Raw genomic sequence first — 6,997 nt, forward strand, 5'->3', positions numbered from 1 at the left:
TTTATTTATTTATTTATTTTACTTGTACATATCTATTCTATTTATTATTTTGTTAATATGTTTGGTTTTGTTCTCTGTCTCCCCCTTTTAGACTGTGAGCCCACCGTTGGGTTGGGGCTGTCTCTATGTGTTGCCAACTTGTACTTCCCAAGCACTTAGTACAGTGCTCTGCACACAGTAAGCGCTCAATAAATATGATTGATGATGATGATGATGTCCTTCTAACTCCAAGGCCCCAGCTCTAGCCACCAAACCACACCGCTTCTACGGTCTCTTCTGGGGCATTTCCCACACCTGTCTATTTATTTTGTTCTTTTGTCCGTCTCCCCCTTCTAGACTGTGAGCCCGTTGTTGGGTAGGGACCGTCTCTATACGTTGCCAATTTCCTAAGCGCTTAGTCCAGTGCTCTGCACACGGTAAGCGCTCAATAAATACAATTGAATGAATGGATGAAACGCTCAAACTCCCTCGCGTTCCATTCCTCCATCCCAGGAGGATGAAGAATTGAGAGTATTCGAAACCGAAATCCCTCCGAGGATTTGAAGCTACAGGTTCCTAGGAGTTGAGGCGTTTTGTAGCGGAGGTTTAAAATCCCCTCTGGCATTTGCACTGATGCTGTGAAATCCATCTGAGAACCGGGCTCCTGTTTTTCTTCTTCTTCGGAGCTGGAAGCGTGACTTGGCGTTGAAATGATCATTTCCTTTTGGAAAAAGAAAAGATCTTCCCTTTCAGTTACCTGAAAGCAGGTGCGATCGATGTTCCTGAGCCTTGGTCTCACTGGATTTAGAGAATTGTGGTGCCTTAATCACGTCTCATTGCAATCAGTTCTGATGTGAATTGGGAAACATTTTATTTTTACCACCTTATTCTATTTTCTGCTATAATTAGAGTAATTTTGTAGACCTACAAGTCATCATATTACTAATACAACCCAAATGGAAAGAGAGGCTATTTCCTTCCTTCCTGTAATGATTATTCCTGTGTATTTAATGTGGAGAAAAGTGTCACATGAGATAGTAGAGGATGATAGCTCACTTACTTGATTTTCTTACTCTTAAAAGTAATAATTGTGGTTAGAAAGAATAAGGTTATGCAGTAATGTGCCGGTACATGGGACACTCCTGTCTAGAAACAAGTTCTGGGAGATACATTTATTTCCCATTTGTAATTGTAATATTGGTCCACTGCAGTAATAAAGTTGTCAGGCAGAGCATGCAGTAGACCACTTTACATCATTGGTCCTGTCAATTTTTTTTATTACAACTGTTTTCAAATTTGTGTTATCATCATAAATGGGGATTCAATCCCTGTTCTCCCTCCTACTTAGACTGTGTGTCCCACGTGGGACCTGTTGACTTTGTCCCTACCCCAGCACATTAGGACAGTGCTTGGCACATAGTAAGTGCTTAACAATACTATTATTATTATATTTAATAATGGCGGTAATAATAATAACGATGAATGGCTGTAGACTGAATCTAGAGTCTAGCGGGCAGCCTAGCATCTACCCCGCCTGGACGGAAAATTTTTTTTTAAGGTATTTGTGAAGTGCTTACTATGTGAGAAGCAGCGTGGCTCAATGGAAAAAGCCCAGGCTTTGGAGTCAGGGGTCAAGGGTTCAAATCCCCGCTCTGCCAATTGTCAGCTGTGTGACTTTGGGCAAGTCACTTCACTTCTCTGGGCCTCAGTTGCCTCATCTGTAAAATGGGGATTAAGACTGTGAGCCCCCCGTGGGACAACCTGATCACTTTGTAACCACCCCAGTGCTTAGAACAGTGCTTTGCACGTAGTAAGTGCTTAATAAATGCCCCTGTGGGACAACCTGATCACCTTGTAACCTCCCCAGTGCTTAGAACAGTGCTTTGCACATAGCAAGTGCTTAATAAATGCTATTATTATTATTATTATTATTATTATTATTATTATGTGCCATGCACTGGACTAAATTCAAGCTAATCAGGTTGGACACAGTCCATGCAACAAGGGGCTCACAGCCTTAATCTCCATTTTACAGATGAGGTACTGAGGCATGGAGTAGTGAAGTGACTTACCCAAGGACACAGAGCAGAGAAGTGACAGAGCTGGGATTAGAGCCCAGGTCCTTAATAATAACAATAATAATAATAATGATGGTATTTGTTAAGCACTTACCATGTGCCTGTTCTAAGCGCTGGGGTAGATACAAGCCAATCAGGTTGGACACAGTCCGGGTCCCACGTGGGGCTCACAGTCTTAATCCCCGTTTTAGAGATGAGGTAACTGAGGCCCAGAGAAGTGAAGTGACTTGCCCAAAGTCACACAGCTCACAATTGGCTGAGCTGGGATTAGAACCCAGATCCTTTTGACTCCCAAGCCAGTGCTCTCTCCACCAGGCCATGCTGTTTCCCATTCTCTAGTCATTTCGTGACTTTAATGAAATAGGAAGTGAGAGAGAATCAAACTTCCCAGATGTCTTAAGATCTATTGGTTTCCGGTGAAATAAATATACAATAAACCTATAGACTCCTTATATCCCTTGGACAGTGAACCCTGGGTAGGATAGAGATTGTGTCTGATTTTCATTCATTCATTCATTCATTCAATCGTATTTATTGAGCGCTTACTGTGTGCAGAGCACTGGACTAAGCACTTGGGAAGTACAAATTGGCAACATAGTCCTATCATATCTACTCCAGCTTTTAGTACAGTGCACGGCACATGATGATGATGATGGTATTTGTTAAGCGCTTACTATGTGCCAAGCACTGTTCTAAGCGCTGGGGAGGTTACAAGGTGATCAGGTTGTCCCACATGGGGCTCACAGTCTTCATCCCCTTGGACAGAGGAGGGATCTGAGGCCTAGAGAAGTGAAGTGACTTGATGATGATGGTATTTGTTAAGCACTTACTATGTGCCAAGCACTGTTCTAAGTGCTGGGGAGGTTACAAGGTGATAAGGTTGTCCCCCGGATGGGCTCACAGTCTCCATCCCCTTGGACAGAGGAAGGAACTGAGGCACAGAGAATAATAATATAATAATAATGATGGTATTTGTTAAGCATTTACTATGTGCCAAGCACTGTTCTAAGCACTGGGGAGGTTACAAGGTGATCAGGCTGTCCCACTGGGAGCTCACAGTCTTCATCCCCTTGGACAGAGGAGGGAACTGAGGCCCAGAGAAGTGAAGCTTCCCAAGCGCTTAGTACAGTGCTCTGCACACAGTAAGCGCTCAATAAATACGATTGATGATGATGATGATCATGATTGACGTAGGAGTTGTGACTCCATTTCCCAATAATAGTAATAATAATGGTGGCATTTATTAAGCACTTACCATGTGCAAAGCACTGTTCTAAGCGCTGAAGAGGTTACAAGGTGATCAGGTTGTCCCACGGGGGGGCTCACAGTCTTAATCTCCATTTTACAGATGAGGTAACTGAGGCACAGAGAAGTTAAGTGACTGGCTCAAAGTCACACATAGCTGGCCATTGGCGGAGCTGGGGTTTGAACTCATGTCCTGTATATATGTATATATGTTTGTACATATTTATTACTCTATTTATTTATTTATTTATTTATTTATTTATCTTGTACATATCTATTCTATTTATTTTATTTTGTTAGTATCTTTGGTTTTGTTCTCTGTCTCCCCCTTCTAGACTGTGAGCCCGCTGTTGGGTAGGGACTGTATCTATGTGTTGCTGACTTGTACTTCCCAAGCGCTAAGTACAGTGCTCTGCACACAGTAAGCGCTCAATAAATACGATTGATTGATTGATTGATTGATTGATTGATTGACCTCTGACTCCAAAGCCCGGGATCTTTCCACTGAGCCACAGTCACGTCTGGGTTTTGGACACAAAGACATGGTAGTTTGAGATTACTTCGAAGGTGAATCAACTGTTGGAATATGCAGGATGTCTTTTTGGGGAAAGTGTTTATCTTCCGGTAATGATAATAATAACGGCATTTGGTAAGCGCTTACTATGTGCAAAGCACTGTTCTAAGCGCTGGGGAGGATACAGGGTGATCAGGTTGTCCCACGGGGGGCTCACAGTTTTAATCCCTGTTTTACAGATGAGGTCACTGAGGCACAGAGAAGTTAAATGACTTGCCCAAAGTCACCCAGCTGACAATTGGCGGAGCCGGGATTTGAACCCATGACCTCCGGGCTCTTTTCACTGAGCCACGCTTCTGCCAGTAACCTTATCCAGTGCTTAGTACAGTGCCCAGTGCTTAGTACAGTGCCCAGCACTTAGTACAGTGCGTGGCACATAGTAAGCACTTAACAAATGCCATTATTATTATCATTATTATTATTGCTTGAATTATTAGAAAGCAGCTAGATCTGATGGAGGCCTCAATTCCCATTCACGGTATGATCTAAGATGTCACTGCGATTTATATTTGAGGCGAACCGCAGTCTCGATCCCGAAGAATCGGTTGATCAATCAATCAATCAATCAATGGTCTTTCCTGAGAACCTGCTGTATGCAGAGCACTGTAGTAAGTGCTTGAAGAGCAACTCTGTTTCTGTTTTTTTTAATGACATTTATTAAGCACTTACTATGTGCAAAGCACTGTTCTAAGCGCTGGGGAGTTTACAGTGTGATCAGGTTGTCCCACGGGGGGCTCACAGTCTCAATCCCCATTTTACAGATGAGGTAACTGAGGCACAGAGAAGTGAAGTGATTTGCCCAAAGTCACACAGCTGACAGGTGGCGGAGCCGGGATTTGAACCCATGACCTCTGACTCCAAAGCCCGGGCTCTTTCCGCTGAGCCACGCTGCTTCTGTTGCCTAAGATGCTAACATAACGTTTAGTGGTTCATATTCTCTTCCGGATTTTCAATGCAGATACCTGCTCAGAAACCTCTTGTGAAGTCAAGGTCGGGGCTTAAGTGAAGGATTTATCCCAAAAGATTTCTCAGGACTAAAAGGAGTAGGCGATAAGCTCATTTTTAGAAGGAACTCAAAGTCCTCCGTGGGTATCCAGCCTGGAGAGGGTGGGGAAGGAATAGGAGAAGAAAGGAAAATGTTACTTGAAACATGTTTTGCACAAGGCCTTTGTTTTAAATCCACCGTCAGGCTTTTTCCTGCTCCTTGTCATTTCTCTCATCTTCTAATTCCAGGCATCTGGGCCTGGGCAGTAGAATTCCTTTGGTTGGCTCTTTGTTCTCTGGCTCCGTTTCATCTTCCTGCCCACAGATAAAACTTCCTGAGGACCGGCGTGCGGGGAGCCGTCTCCGAGGGCTCCGATAGGCCGGGAGACGGATCCCCTGACTGTCAGGATTGTCTGGGTTTTGGGGGGCTTACGCTATTTCATTCTCCAACATTCCCCCTCCGAAACGGCACCGAAACCAATCCAGGCAGAGGGTGGGGAAGGGTCAGAGATCCAGTTTCTTAGAAGCATCTTGGCTTAGTGGGCAGAGCCCAAGCCTGGGAATCAGAAGGTCACGGGTTCTAATTCCGGTTCCGCCGCTTCTCTGCTGTGTGACCTTGGGCAAGTCGTTTCACTTCTCTGGGCCTCAGTTACCTCATCTGGAAAGTGGGGATGCCTGATCATCCTCGTACCTAGACTGTAGGCTCTAAATAGGACAGGGACAGACAGAATTCAACCACACTAACTTGTACCTACCTTGGTGCTTGGAGCAGTGTTTGACATGTGATAAGCGCTTAACAAATACCATAAAAAAAGAGTCAGTCAGTCAATCATGTTTACTGAGAACTTACTGTATGCAGAGCATTGAATTAAATGCTTGGGAGAGCAGAATGTAAGCTTGTGGTGGGCAGGGAATGTGTCTGTTTATTGTTATATTGTAGTCTTCCAAGTGCTTAGTGAGAATAATGACTGTGTCTGTTTATTGTTATATTGTAGTCTTCCAAGTGCTTAGTGAGACAAATGAATGTGTCTGTTTATTGTTATATTGTAGTCTTCCAAGTGCTTAGTGATAATAATGATGTAATAATAATAATAATAATAATGATAACTGTGGTATTTGTTTAACGTTTTTTACTATGTGCCAGGCACTGTTCTAAGTGCTGGGGTGGATACAAGCAAATTAGATTGGACACAGTCCAAGTGCTTAACAAATACCATAAAAAAGAGTCAGTCAATCATGTTTACTGAGAACTTACTGTATGCAGAGCATTGAATTAAATGCTTGGGAGAGCAGAATGTAAGCTCGTTGTGGGCAGGGAATGTGTCTGCTTATTGTTATATTGTAGTCTTCCAAGTGCTTAGTGATAATAATGAGTGTGTCTGTTTAGTGTTACATTGTAGTCTTCCAAGTGCTTAGTGATAATAATGATGTAATAATAATAATAATAATAATAATAATAATAATGATAACTGTGGTATTTGTTTAACGTTTTTTATTATGTGCCAGGCACTGTTCTAAGTGCTGGGGTGGATACAAGCAAATTAGATTGGACACAGTCCCCGTCCCACATGGGGCTCACAGTCTCAAACCTCATTTTACAGATGAGATAACTGAGGCACAGAGAAGTGAAGTGACTTGCCCAAGGTCACACAGCAGATGATGCTTCTCAATGCTTCTAACGCTGCTGCTCTGTATACAGTGCTCTGCACACAATCAACGCTCAGTAAATGTGACTGACTGCTTAGTACGGTGTTCTGTGCATAGCAACTGTTCAATAAATACAATGAGGAGGAGGAGGATGAACATTTGTCAGTGGGGAAGGCTTCTTGGAGGAGATGATCAATGATAGAATATGAGAAAGAGGAGGTGGGAGAAGAAAGAGCACAGAAAAGCCAGACTTTTAAGATGCTGCCCAAGAAGATGTGAGGGGATCGATGATCTGAGGAAGGGGAGAAGAGAAGGAGCAGCATGGCCTAGTGGCTACAGCATAGACCTGGGAATCAGAAGATCATGGGTTCTAATCCCGGCTCTGCCACTTCTCTGCTGTGTGACCTTGGCCAAGTCACTTCACTTCTCTGGGCCCCAGTTATCTACATGTAAAATAGGGATTGAGTCTGTGATCACATGGGACAGGGAC

This window comes from Tachyglossus aculeatus, chromosome 12 (genome assembly GCF_015852505.1).
Source record: "Tachyglossus aculeatus isolate mTacAcu1 chromosome 12, mTacAcu1.pri, whole genome shotgun sequence".
NCBI classification, from domain to species: Eukaryota; Metazoa; Chordata; class Mammalia; order Monotremata; family Tachyglossidae; genus Tachyglossus; species Tachyglossus aculeatus.